Source organism: Hippocampus guttulatus, chromosome 4 (assembly GCF_054856545.1).
Source record: "Hippocampus guttulatus isolate MCC_2025c chromosome 4, RoL_Hgut_1.0, whole genome shotgun sequence".
NCBI classification, from domain to species: Eukaryota; Metazoa; Chordata; class Actinopteri; order Syngnathiformes; family Syngnathidae; genus Hippocampus; species Hippocampus guttulatus.
In genome coordinates this window covers 24014187-24028053 of record NC_141264.1, presented here as the reverse complement: position 1 = coordinate 24028053, position 13867 = coordinate 24014187, and the positions used below count along the sequence as shown (strand labels likewise).

Here is a 13867-nt window from a genome sequence, read left to right as displayed (position 1 = left end):
AGTAAGGCGTTTTTAGCCGAAAAAAACCACGACCATGTATAGTAAGGCGTTTTTAGCCGAAAAAAATGACCGTGTATAGTAAGGTGTTTTGAGCCGAAAAAAACGACCATGAAGAGTAAGGCGTTTTAACAAAAAAAGGTGTTTTTAGCCGAAAAAAAGGACCATGTATAGTAAGGCGTTTTTAGCCGAAAAAAACGACCATGAAGAGTAAGGTGTTTTTAGCCGAAAAAACGACCATGTATATAGTAAGGCGTTTTTCGACGAAAAAAACGACCATGTATAGTAAGGTGTTTTGAGCCGAAAAAAACGACCATGAAGAGTAAGGCATTTTAGCCGAAAAAACCCCCTGACCATGTATAGTAAAGCGTTTTTAGACGAAAAAAACGACAATGTATAGTAAGGTGTTTTGAGCCGAAAAAAAACGACCATGTATAGTAAGGCGTTTTTAGCCGAAAAAAACGACCATGTATAGTAAGGTGTTTTGAGCCGAAAAAAACGACCATGAAGAGTAAGGTGTTTTTAGCAGAAAAAACGACCATGTATCATAAGGCGTCTTTCGACGAAAAAAAACGACCATGTATAGTAAGGCGTTTTTCGCCGAAAAAACCCCAACCATGTCTAGTAATACGTTTTTTAAAAAAAAAACGACCATGGATAGTAAGGCGTTTTTAGCCGAAAAAAATGACCATGTATTTCGTAAGGTGTTTTAAGCCGAAAAAACGACCATGTATAGTAAGGCGTTTTTAGGCGAAAAAAACGACCGTGTATCGTAAGGTGTTTTGAGCCAAAAAAAACGACCATGTATAGTAAGGCGTTTTTTGACGAAAAAACCCCGATCATGTGTAGTAAGGCGTTTTAGACGAAAAAAAACGCGACCATGTATAGTTGTCATGATTCGGTTTAGGGACCAACAGGTGGCACTGTAGGGCTCCCCCGGCAGCTGCACACCTGTTGGTCATTTGGTAATTAGTTGTATAAAAGGACTCCTGCCCAAACACTCGGTGTCGGGTCATTGTTGCTTCTTGCTACTGGCATGTGTGTTGCTGTTACTTCTTGCTACTGTCATGTGTGTTGCTGTTGCTCTTGCTACTGTCATGTGTGTTGCTGTTTGCTCTTAGTTTCTGTCATGTTTAGTTCATTGTTATGTTTTAGCTTTAGTCATGGTTTTTGTTTGATACTTTGGACTTTGTTTGTTTTGGATGTAGTTTTCTTTGTTTTAAATACAATTCTTCAAATACACCCTGCTCCTCCCTCCTGCCTGCTTTTTGGGGTCCACCACCACCTCGCAAACGTGACAATAGTAAGGTGTTTTTAGCCGAAAAAAAAAAAGACCATGTATAGTAAGGCGTTTTTCAACGAAAAAAACGACCATGTATATATAGTAAGGCGTTTTTTTCAGCTAAAAACGCCTTACTATACATCGTTGTTTTTTTCGGCTCAAAACGCCTTACTATACATTGTCGTTTTTTTCGGCTCAAAACGCCTTACTATACATGGTCTTTTTTTTTTGTCTAAAAACGCCTTACTATTCATGGTCGTTTTTTTCGCCTAAAAACGCCTTACTATACATTGTCGTTTTTTTCGTCTAAAAACGCTTTACTATACATGGTCAGGTTTTTTTTCGGCTAAAATGCCTTACTCTTCATGGTCGTTTTTTTCGGCTCAAAACGCCTTACTATTCGTGGTCGTGTTTTTCGGCTAAAAACGCCTTACTACACATGGTCGTTTTTTTTCGTCTAAAAACGCCTTACTATATATACATGGTCATTTTTTTCGGCTAAAAACGCCTGACTAAACATGGTCGTTTTTTTCGGCTAAAAACGGCTTACTATACATGGACGTTTTTTTCGGTTAAAAACACCGTACTATACATGGTCGTTTTTTTTTGTTAAAACGCCTTACTATACATGGCCGTTTTTTTCGGCTAAAAACACCTTACTATACATGGTCGTTTTTTTTTTTTTTTGTCAAAACGCCTTACTATTCATGGTCGTTTTTTTCGGCTCAAAACACTTTAACATTCATGGTCGTTTTTTTTCGTCTAAAAACGCCTTACTATACATGGTTGTTTTTTTTCGTTGAAAAACGCCTTACTATCCATGGTCGTTTTTTTTCGGCTAAAAACGCCTTACTAAACATGGTCGTTTTTTTCCGGCTAAAAACTCCTTACTATACATGGTCGTTTTTTTCGGCTAAAAACGGCTTACTATACATGAAAAAGAATTTCGGCGAAAAGCGCCTTACTATATGTGGTAGTTTTTTTCGGCAAAAAACACCTTACTATACGTGGTCCTTTTTTTTCGGCTCAAAACGCCTTACTATATGATGGTCGTTTTTTTCAATTAAAAACGCCTTACTATACATGGTCTGGGTTTTTTTCGGCTAAAAACGCCTTACTATACAGTATATGGTCGTTTTTTTCGGCTAAAAACACCTTACGATACATGGTCGTTTTTTTTTTTGTCAAAACGCCTGACTATTCATGGTCGTTTTTTTCGGCTCAAAACACCTTACTATACATGGTTGTTTTTTTTCGTTGAAAAACGCCTTACTATACATGGTAGTTTTTTTGGGTTAAAACGCCTTACTATCCATGGTCGTTTTTTTCGCCTAAAAACGCCTTACTAAAAACATGGTCGGTTTTTTTTTCGGCTAAAAACACCTTACAATGGTCATTTTTTTCGGCGAAAAACGCCTTACTATATATACATGGTCGTTTTTTTTCGGCTAAAAACGCCTTACTAAAATATGGTCGTTTTTTTCGGCTAAAAAAGCCTTACTATACATGGTCGTTTTTTTCGTCTAAAAACACCTTACTATACATGGTCGGTTTTTTTTTCGAAATTTGGGACTCTTTCAATGTATAATGGGACTCATATTTTTCTGATCAGCGAGTCCCTGGGACTCGCTGCCGGTAAACTGTAAAATTATCACTGCAGAGATTACCGCTTTTTCTGCACTCAGTGATTGACTTCTATGCAAAGTCATTTCTCAACTTGTCTTCCGTGCCATGTCATGCCTGTTGAGTGTTGATTTACTTCATATTAAGAAACTACTGCACTAAAACATTTCATTTCCGAACCGCTTTATCCTCACTCGGGTCGCGGGGGGTGCTGGAGCCTATCCCAGCTGTCTCCGGGCAGTAGGCGGGGGACACCCCGAATTGGTTGCCAGCCAATCGCAGGGCACACACAGACGAACAACCATGCACGCCCGCACTCACAACTAGGGACAATTTAGAGTGACCAATCAGCCTGCCATGCATGTTTTTGGAATGTGGGAGGAAACAGGAGTACCCGGAGAAAACCCACGCAGGCCCGGGGAGAACATGCAAACTCCACACAGGGAGGCCGGAGCTGGAATTGAACCCGGTACCTTTGCATTGTTAAGTCTACGTGCTAAAACATTAATTCATAAATGTATATCATATGCTTTTTTGTTTTTCTCAGTATAAATAACGTACCCTGACTGTTCTACTCTTTGAATAAAAACACTTCATTCAAGCGTTAGGGAGTACAAGGGGTTATGATGGAGGGGTGTTGCAAATCATGAAGACCTGCCAAGTGGTATGATAGCATTGTTTTATACATGTCCTCTGCTAGGCCTCAGCTTCAAAATCAGTCTTTGGTCCTTGGCCTTGGAGGCAAGTCCTTGGTCCTTGGCCTCGGAAAATTTTCCAAGTCCTTGGCCTTGGTCTCGGAGTCAAGTCCTTGGCCTCAGGTTGCCGGTCCTTGGACACAACACTGATAAAAATCCAGGCTCCACTGAGATTTGAACTCAGATCGCTGGATTCAGAGTGCGAACCATTACACCATGGAACCACTTACAAGAAAAATGTCGGCTGTAAGCATGATGAGTAACTTCAACCTGAACCTACATGATGACTGCTTGGTATCCCTTACGGTAAGGGGGCGTTACTTGGAACCATATTTACATAATCACAGTTTTTCATGAACAGTGCAGAGAAGTGCTTACTTGTCCATGGATCACACCAATTGTGACATCATACAAATCTTTTAGCTCTCACGGTGTCACAATAAAAAGTGATGGAGAAAAAAAACACCACATATAAAGCTTTAACGATATACAGTATATATTGGTAAACAGTTTCATTGACAGAATAGAACAGTCTCTGAAGAGACTACGAAAAATTGCCATAAGCGACTATATTTCAAGTCAGCAAGGCGGGTTATTGGGTAAAGTTTTCAACTAGCAATGATCACGCCTCGGTTAGACCTCATAGGCTACGATATTGCCGCTGCGCAAAGATAACGCTGAACACTTGACCTCGATGTGTCATTGTTGCTCGCTACTCCTTACAGTGAGAGGTCGCATTTGGAGCAAGACTGACCTCACCGCCGTTTTTCATCAACTATTGACACATTTTGGTCACGTAGCACCCGTGTATGTATGATATTTGACCAATCACAGGAAGTAAATTCTGGGAGCGTCACCCACTGCTTGCTGTAGTGCCGAATGGGAGCATTTGGTGGAATTGTTGTCTTGCAAAAGGACACCGCAGTTTTGTGTCGAAATGGGGTGGTCTCGAATCAGGGTCTCCTTGGGCGCAAGTAACAAATAACCAGGGATGGACAAAAATCGCTCGGTCCCACCAAGATTTGAACTCAGTTCATTGGCTTCAAAGTGCACCATGGAACCCCTTGCAAGAAGCACATCCACTGTGAGCATGTTCAGGATCAGAAACTTCAACCAGTGAACCAATGTGATGACTGCTTGGTACTCTTTACAGTAAATTTCCCCAGTGTGGGACAAATAAAGGATATCTTATAAGGAGCTACATTGACAGCACAGTTTTTCACAATCAGTTGTTTACTTGTCTGTGCATCACACCAATTGTTACATCATTCAAACTTTTTAGCTCTCACAGATTCTCAATAGAAACTGTGAAGAAAGAAAAACAACTTAAATTGACAGAAAAATTGAGTCTCTGAAGAGACCGCCAAAAATTGCCATAGCCGACTATATTTCAAGTCGTCAAGGCAGGTTATTGGGTAAAGTTTTCAACTAGCAATAATCGCGCCTCGGTTAAACCTCATAGGCTACGATACTGCCACTGCGCAAGAATACCACTGAGCGCTTGACCTCAACATGTCATTGTGGCTTGATACTCCTTACAGTGAGAGGTCGCACTTGGAGCAAGACTGACCCACTGCTTGTTCAAGCGCCCATTTTGAGGAATTGGCGTCTTGCTCAAGGACATTACAGTTGTGTGTCCCAAAGGGATGGCTTTGAACCAGAGTATGTCAAGGTGCAGGTGACAATCTGAACCATGTATGTATGTATGCGCCCCAAAAAAAAATTTAGGTTCCACCGAGATTTGAACTCAGATCGCTGGATTCAGAGTCCAGAGTGCTAACCATTACACCATGGAACCACATGAACGTGCTTGATTCCAAAAAGTGGACATTTTCAACTGGCATCGGGGGTTTGTGTGTTTTAATAATTTAATTTTATCAAGAACATAGTCTGTAAAAAAGGTGGACAAACCGACCAAGTGAACTGCAAGGACAATGCAGCTACGTGTCCAGGTGGGGCGGCCTTGATCCCGAGTCCCTTTTAGGACGGAGGTGACAATCATGGATGCATAAAAATTCAGGCTCCACCGAGATTTGAACTCAACTCGCTGGATTCAAAGTCCAGAGTGCTAACCATTACACCATAGAACCAGTTACAAGGAACATGTCCGCTGTCAGCATGTTCAGGATCAGAAACCACAACCAGCGCACCTACATGATGACTTTTCGGTACTCCTTACGGTAAGGGGGGCGTACATTTACATAATCACAGTTTTTCATGAACAGTTGAGAAGAAGTGCTTACTTGTCCGTGGATCAAACCAATTATGACATCATACAAACCTTTTGGCTCTCACAAAGCCTTGAGAAAAAGTGATAGAAATAAAATTAAAAAACACCATAAAAAAGGTTCAACGATACACACAGTTGCTACACAATTTCATTGACAGAATAAATCAGTCTCCGAAGAGACCACCAAAAATTGCCATAGCTGACTATATTTCAAGTCAGCAAGGCGGGTTATTGGGTAAAGTTTTCAACTAGCAATGATCACGCCTCGGTTAGACCTCATAGGCTACGATATTGCCACTGCGCAAAGATAACGCTGACCACTTGACCTCGATGTGTCATTGTTGCTTGCTACTCCTTACAGTGAGAGGTCGCACTTGGAGCAAGACTGACCTCATTGCCGTTTTTCATCAACAATTGACACATTTTGGTCACGTAGCACCCGTGTATGTATGATATTTGACCGATCACAGGAAGTAAATTCTGGGAGCGTCACCCACTGCTTGCTGTAGTGCCGAATGGGAGCATTTGGTGGAATTGTTGTCTTGCAAAAGGACACCGCAGTTTTGTGTCGAAATGGGGTGGTCTCGAATCAGGGTCTCCTTGGGCGCAAGTAACAAATAACCAGGGATGGACAAAAATCGCTCGGTCCCACCAAGATTTGAACTCAGTTCATTGGCTTCAAAGTGCACCATGGAACCCCTTGCAAGAAGCACATCCACTGTGAGCATGTTCAGGATCAGAAACTTCAACCAGTGAACCAATGTGATGACTGCTTGGTACTCTTTACAGTAAATTTCCCCAGTGTGGGACAAATAAAGGATATCTTATAAGGAGCTACATTGACATCAGCACAGTTTTTCACAATCAGTTGTTTACTTGTCTGTGCATCACACTAATTGTTACATCATTCAAACTTTTTAGCTCTCACAGGTTCTCAATAGAAACTGTGAAGAAAGAAAAACAACTTAAATTGACAGAAAAATTGAGTCTCTGAAGAGACCGCCAAAAATTGCCATAGCCGACTATATTTCAAGTCGTCAAGGCAGGGTATTGGGTAAAGTTTTCAACTAGCAATAATCGCGCCTCGGTTAAACCTCATAGGCTACGATACTGCCACTGCGCAAGAATACCACTGAGCGCTTGACCTCAACATGTCATTGTTGCTTGATACTCCTTACAGTGAGAGGTCGCACTTGGAGCAAGACTGACCCACTGCTTGTTCAAGCGCCCATTTTGAGGAATTGGCGTCTTGCTCAAGGACATTGCAGTTGTGTGTCCCAAAGGGATGGCTTTGAACCAGAGTATGTCAAGGTGCAGGTGACAATCTGAACCATGTATGTATGCGCCCCAAAAAAAATTTTAGGTTCCACCGAGATTTGAACTCAGATCGCTGGATTCAGAGTCCAGAGTGCTAACCATTACACCATGGAACCACATGAGCGTGCTTGATTCCAAAAAGTGGACATTTTCAACTGGCATCGGGGTTTTGTGTGTTTTAACAATTTAATTTTATCAAGAACATAGTCTGTAAAAAAGGTGGACAAACCGACCAAGTGAACTGCAAAGACACTGCAGCTATGTGTCCAGGTGGGGCGGCCTTGATCCTGAGTGCCTTTTAGGACGGAGGTGACAATCATGGATGCATAAAAATCCAGGCTCCACCGAGATTTGAACTCAGATCGCTGGATTCAAAGTCCAGAGTGCTAACCATTACACCATGAAACCAGTTACAATGAACATGTCCGCCGTCAGCATGTTCAGGATCAGAAACCACAACCAGCGCACCTACATGATGACTTTTCGGTACTCCTTACGATAAGGGGGCGTACTTGGAACCACATTTACATAATCACAGTTTTTCATGAACAGTTGAGAGAAGTGCTTACTTGTCCGTGGATCAAACCAATTATGACATCATACAAACCTTTTGGCTCTCACAAAGCCTTGAGAAAAAGTGATAGAAATAAAAAAAAAAACCCCACCATAAAAAAGCTTCAACGTTACACACAGTTGGTACACAATTTCATTGACAGAATAAATCAGTCTCCGAAGAGACCACCAAAAATTGCCATAGCTGACTATATTTCAAGTCAGCAAGGCGGGTTATTGGGTGAAGTTTTCAACTAGCAATGATCACGCCTCGGTTAGACCTCATAGGCTACGATATTGCCGCTGCGCAAAGATAACGCTGACCACTTGACCTCGATGTGTCATTGTTGCTTGCTACTCCTTACAGTGAGAGGTCGCACTTGGAGCAAGACTGACCTCATCGCCGTTTTTCATCAACAATTGACACATTTTGGTCACGTAGCACCCGTGTATGTATGATATTTGACCGATCACAGGAAATAAATTCTGGGAGCGTCACCCACTGCTTGCTGTAGTGCCAAAGGAGAGCATTTGGTGGAATTGGTGTCTTGCAAAAGGACACCGCAGTTTTGTGTCGAAATGGAGTGGTCTCGAATCAGGGTCTCCTTGGGCGCAAGTAACAAATAACTAGGAATGGACAAAAATCGCTCGGGCCCACCAAGATTTGAACTCAGTTCATTGGCTTCAAAGTGCACCATGGACAAGAAGCACATCCACTGTGAGCATGTTCAGGATCAGAAACTTCAACCAGTGAACCAATGTGACGACTGCTCGGTACTCTTAAAAGTCAGGGGACGTACTTGGAGCTACATTGACATCAGCACAGTTTTTCACAATCAGTTGTTTACTTGTCTGTGCATCACACTAATTGTTACATCATGCAAACTTTTTAGCTCTCACAGATTCTCAATAGAAACTGTGAAGAAAGAAAAACAACTTAAATTGACAGAAAAATTGAGTCTCTGAAGAGACCGCCAAAAATTGCCATAGCCGACTATATTTCAAGTTGTCAAGGCAGGGTATTGGGTAAAGTTTTCAACTAGCAATAATCACGCCTCGGTTAAACCTCATAGGCTACGATACTGCCACTGCGCAAGAATACCACTGAGCGCTTGACCTCAACATGTCATTGTGGCTTGATACTCCTTACAGTGAGAGGTCGCACTTGGAGCAAGACTGACCCACTGCTTGTTCAAGCGCCCATTTTGAGGAATTGGCGTCTTGCTCAAGGACATTGCAGTTGTGTGTCCCAAAGGGATGGCTTTGAACATCAAGGTGCAGGTGACAATCTGAACCATGTACGTATGTATGCGCCCCAAAAAAAAAAATTTAGGTTCCACCGAGATTTGAACTCAGATCGCTGGATTCAGAGTCCAGAGTGCTAACCATTACACCATGGAACCACATGAACTTGTTTGATCTCAAAAAGTGGACATTTTGAACTGGCATCGGGGGGTTGTGTGTGTGTGTGTGTGTGTGTGTGTGTGTGTGTGTGTGTTTTAATTTAATTTTATCAAGAACATAGTCTGTAAAAAAGGTGGACAAAGCGACCAAATAAACTGCAAGGACACTGCAGCTATGTGTCCAGGTGGGGCGGCCTTGATCCTGAGTGCCCTTTAGGACGGAGGTGACAATCATGGATGCATAAAAATCCAGGCTCCACCTAGATTTGAACTCAGATCGCTGGATTCAAAGTCCAGAGTGCTAACCATTACACCATGGAACCAGTTACAACGAACATGTCCGCCGTCAGCATGTTCAGGATCAGAAACCACAACCAGCGCACCTACATGATGACTTTTCGGTACTCCTTACGGTAAGGGGGGCGTACATTTACATAATCACAGTTTTTCATGAACAGTTCATGGAGAAGTGCTTACTTGTCCGTGGATCAAACCAATTATGACATCATACAAACCTTTTGGGTCTCACAAAGCCTTGAGAAAAAGTGATAGAGATAAAAAAAAACCCACCATAAAGAAGCTTCAATGATACACACAGTGGATACACAATTTCATTGACAGAATAAATCAGTCTCCGAAGAGACCACCAAAAATTGCCATAGCTGACTATATTTCAAGTCAGCAAGGCGGGGTATTGGGTAAAGTTTTCAACTAGCAATAATCACGCCTCGGTTAGACCTCATAGGCAACGATACTGCCGCTGCGCAAAGATACCGCTGGCTGCTTGACCTCAACATGTCATTGTCACTTGCTACTCCTTACAGTGAGAGGTCACACTTGGGGCAGCACTTACATTACCACAGTTTTTCATCATGGCCTCGTAGGACACATGTATATGACTTTTGACCGATCACAGCGAGTCGATTCAGGGAGCGTCACCCACTGCTTGCTCCAACATCAAAGAGACCATTTTGAGGTCTTGGTATCTTGCTGAAGGACACTGCAGTTGTGTGTCCAGATGGGGTGGTCTTGAATTGGGGTATGTCTGGGCACAGGAGACAAATGTAACCATGGATGTGCAAAACAAAAACAAAACCCAAAACCTAGTGTTTTTGTTTTATTTTTAAAAACAGTCGATCTTTTAAAAAATCCAGGTTCCACCGAGATTTGAACTCGGATTGCTGGATTCAGAGTCCAGAGTGCTAACCATTACACCATGGAACCACACATCCCTATTGCTGTGAGACGTTTCAGGCTCAAAATTTGATTCTGACTACACGTGACCAAGGAGAGATATTGGGTAAAGTTTCCAGCTGGCAATAATGGTGCTTGATAGGTTACGAAAGGACCACTGTTCAAAGACAACATCTACACAGGGGAGTATTTGCAGGTATTGATGTTTTGCTCAAGGAAACTGCAGTTGTGTGTCTGGTGAGGTGGTTTTGAGCCAGAGTCCGTTTGGGTGCAGGTGACATGTTCAAGCAGGGGACCCCCCCCCCCCCCCCAAAAAAAAAAATCCAGGTTCCACCGAGATTTGAACTCGGATTGCTGGATTCAGAGTCCAGAGTGCTAACCATTACACCATGAAACCACATGTATCTACCCTACTCAGAGTTTCCAGGGAAAAAAATTGATTCAGACGCCGTGACCAAGGAGGGGAATTGGGTCAATTTGTCAGCTGGCAATCATCTTGCCTCGGCTCGACTTTATAGGTTACGATATTGTTACTCTGCAAAGACAATATCAACGCGAGGTGGTCTTGACACTGGGTCTGTTTGGGTTCCAGTAACAAGTTTAAGCAGGGATACCCCCCAAAAAAATCCAGGTACCACCAAGATTTGAACTGAGATCACTGGATTCAGAATCCAGGGTGCTAACCAATTACACCACAGAACCACATAAACCACCACCAGTGAAGCTGTCCAGGAACAAAATTTGATATCGCCGACGTGACCATGGAGTTAAGTTTTCAGCTCCTTGGCTCGACTTTGTTGGTTACGAAACTACCACTGTGCAAAGACAATAGCAATGTCGGGGAGTGTTTGCGGGTATTGATGGTTTTGCTCACGGAGCCTGCAGTTGTGTGTCCGGCAAGGTGGTCCTGAGGCAGGGTCCATTTGGATGCAGGTGACATGTTCAAGCAGGCAGACCCCCCGCAAAGAAAATCCAGGATCCGCTGAGATTTGAACTCAGATGGCTGGATTCAGAGTCCAGAGTGCTAACCATTACACCATGGAACCACATAAGAGCCTACCTGATCGTCTGTCCAGGAACAAAATTGCATTGACAGAAAAAATACAGCAAATGTTAAAAACCAAATCAAATCCGAAATCAAATGTATTTGAGAATTTTGTCTCTGGAGTCTCTTTTGAAACGGTCCCCGCCCCACGCCCACAAAAACAACAACAAAACCTACCAAAGCCTAGCAGCAGTCTGCTCCACCGGCTCCATTTTGCCAAAGCACGCCTTTCATGCTGTCCTCATCTGTGACTAAAATGTGTCTCTCGCGAAAAGTCAAAGCCATTTGTAATTGTTCTCAGTGACACTTTGTTGTTTTTGTTGAATTTAACAGAACGGTCTTAAGATTTGTTCAAGAAATCAGAAAAGAGTGAAACAGTAAGTTGCAAACATGAAAGCTATTGTAATGCAGCACTCCCGAGGAGAAAAAAACAAACACAAAAATGGAAATCATCTAATAAAAGATCATGAGGAGAAAGATCCACATTCTTGTGGCAAAGCCAGAAGGGATTTGGAAAACCTTTTTGACTCCTCTACACAGGCTGCGCCGTGACGTTAATTAGCTCGCACCACATGGCGAGTGTTGATATGCTTTGGCGAGGTCTTGGCGCGCCGCCCTCAAGTCACACTTGCCAGGAATGACGTCAACATGAAATGGTTATTAGCATTATTAATACGACAGGAAACCGAGTGGAGTGTTTTATTTCGCGAAACAGACAGCTGTGGGCATGTGGTTCAAGTTGTCACCGACCAGTGTGGAGAGACTGCGGGTCAAGACCACCCTCATCCACTCCTCAACATCCCCTGGCCACACAATGCTGATACCCTCAATTGCTCCGCGGGCGCTTTAGAAACGCCCTACTCGGGTAGCCCGGTTTGAGGGAGGGAGCAGTTTTACTTCATTTCAGTTTCATCACAGACGGTAATCCTCCTATTTGAGGTTGATCACAAATTCCGTGAAAAGAAATGTCAGAGGATGCCATAAGATGGCGCCACCGTGCCGTTTCATAAGAAAGTAAATCATTCACGGTGCGATATTTTCAAGTTACGAAATGTCTCAACAGGAAAATATTGCCTCTAGATACGAAAAAAATTCAAAATACCAAAGGTAAAAATACAGTATGGGTTGCTCCTCGCAGCTCTGAGTTATTTATGTCTGAATTTTGGGGGGGCTTGGAACGGATTTGGGCATTTACATGGAAAATGCGTCTTTACTTACAAAATTTTCTAGTTAAGAAATTTCTTCCAGAACCAATTAATTTCGTAAGTAGAGGTACCACTGTATGTCCTGCTTACGCTGCACGCATCAGTCATACAGAAGCAATCAACAGCATGAATGAGCATAATTTAGCTGAGCGCACGTTTCTGTGGCCCACTTTGCCAATGAGCATTTCTCTCAACCATCTTTTCCTTTTCATCGCCTTAAAGGCAGCTCGGCGAGTTCTCGTCGCCAGTCAACAGGATTGATGAGCGGCATCGCCTTGAGCTGAGCTGATGTCTAATGAGGAGGCCCCGCGGACGCGTCACTCTTAGTTAAGCGGCTCTCTAGCAGGCGGAAGGGACCCAGGATGCCTCCCGAAACGTCCTCCGCTCTGCCATCTCTAGCCGTAGAAGTCATTTGTCAAAAAAAAAAAAAAAACAGCTCGGTGAAATGATCATGGCCTGAAAGGGACGGCGGAAACAGACAGACTGCTAGGAAAGCGAAGGAGAAATTGAGTGCGCAGGACACAAGCGTGACTTTGCTCAGCATGATTGCATCGCTTCCAACAAGAAGGCTCCTGAAAGGAGACAAGATAATTCCTTTGGTTCCTGGGTCACATTGTAAATCATCTTGAGTGCGCAAACAAAGCTCACATGAGGCCTCAGACAAAAAAAAATGTAAAAAACGTTTCTCTTGTACATGATAGGACCACGTAACTTATTCTATAATTTTTATTTCTATTATTTCCACTGTTGGTTAAAAAGGGTGAACTATTTGACATTATTTTAGTTTTATGATATTGTGGTTTTGGATGTTGAAATGTTCCTTCACATAATTACATTGATCAACAAAACACATGGCATTTTTTTTTCAATCAGATGCAAAAAAACCTTTCTAGATTTGTTTTTTTTTTCACTGATTCTGAAACTGCATTTTTTTCTCCAGCACATCAGATTTTCATACTAACAATATAAAAAATATATTATTCTATTCCATAATATATTTACTCATATTTGTGAATTCAGGTTTAGGTTCAGCAACGGGTATAATTTTTGTTTTCTGGAATGTCATCACTATAATTTCTATTGCATGGCAAAGTCCAAATTGCACACGTTTTTATTGGTCAAACTTAAAAATCAAAAATGAAAATATCTAAGAAAAAAACTTAGATGTTCCCTACCCCCCCAAAATAAAAGTTAAGACATTTTTTATTATCAAAAATACATTTAGGGACACATAAAGTCATCGCTGATACAAATTTCCTGGCTGTTACCAAGGTGATTTGTGAAACCCTATCACTTGTATATTATGGGATAGCGGCCCTCTTCG

At 42.3% G+C, this 13867-nt stretch overlaps 1 protein-coding gene and 14 non-coding genes across 16 annotated transcripts in view; all 15 read right to left on the bottom strand.

The window, feature by feature from the left end:
* Positions 1-13867, bottom strand: part of shisal1b (shisa like 1b) — a 44165-nt gene that overhangs the window by 5874 nt on the left and 24424 nt on the right. The gene's annotated exons all lie outside the window — the stretch shown is intronic.
* LOC147206827 (U4 spliceosomal RNA) lies at positions 4130-4270 on the bottom strand. Its single transcript, XR_015100840.1, has one exon. It is a non-coding gene; the product is annotated as a U4 spliceosomal RNA (small nuclear RNA).
* LOC147206826 (U4 spliceosomal RNA) lies at positions 4946-5086 on the bottom strand. The gene has a single exon (XR_015100836.1). It is a non-coding gene; the product is annotated as a U4 spliceosomal RNA (small nuclear RNA).
* trnaq-cug (transfer RNA glutamine (anticodon CUG)) lies at positions 5324-5395 on the bottom strand. The gene has a single exon. It is a non-coding gene; the product is annotated as a tRNA-Gln (tRNA).
* LOC147206824 (U4 spliceosomal RNA) lies at positions 5996-6136 on the bottom strand. Its single transcript, XR_015100834.1, has one exon. It is a non-coding gene; the product is annotated as a U4 spliceosomal RNA (small nuclear RNA).
* On the bottom strand, positions 6815-6955 carry LOC147206823 (U4 spliceosomal RNA). The gene has a single exon (XR_015100835.1). It is a non-coding gene; the product is annotated as a U4 spliceosomal RNA (small nuclear RNA).
* Positions 7189-7260, bottom strand: trnaq-cug (transfer RNA glutamine (anticodon CUG)). Its single transcript has one exon. It is a non-coding gene; the product is annotated as a tRNA-Gln (tRNA).
* Positions 7481-7552, bottom strand: trnaq-uug (transfer RNA glutamine (anticodon UUG)). The gene has a single exon. It is a non-coding gene; the product is annotated as a tRNA-Gln (tRNA).
* Positions 7871-8011, bottom strand: LOC147206820 (U4 spliceosomal RNA). The gene has a single exon (XR_015100837.1). It is a non-coding gene; the product is annotated as a U4 spliceosomal RNA (small nuclear RNA).
* Positions 8656-8796, bottom strand: LOC147206819 (U4 spliceosomal RNA). Its single transcript, XR_015100838.1, has one exon. It is a non-coding gene; the product is annotated as a U4 spliceosomal RNA (small nuclear RNA).
* Positions 9028-9099, bottom strand: trnaq-cug (transfer RNA glutamine (anticodon CUG)). The gene has a single exon. It is a non-coding gene; the product is annotated as a tRNA-Gln (tRNA).
* On the bottom strand, positions 9351-9422 carry trnaq-uug (transfer RNA glutamine (anticodon UUG)). The gene has a single exon. It is a non-coding gene; the product is annotated as a tRNA-Gln (tRNA).
* Positions 9731-9871, bottom strand: LOC147206816 (U4 spliceosomal RNA). Its single transcript, XR_015100832.1, has one exon. It is a non-coding gene; the product is annotated as a U4 spliceosomal RNA (small nuclear RNA).
* trnaq-cug (transfer RNA glutamine (anticodon CUG)) lies at positions 10252-10323 on the bottom strand. Its single transcript has one exon. It is a non-coding gene; the product is annotated as a tRNA-Gln (tRNA).
* trnaq-cug (transfer RNA glutamine (anticodon CUG)) lies at positions 10619-10690 on the bottom strand. Its single transcript has one exon. It is a non-coding gene; the product is annotated as a tRNA-Gln (tRNA).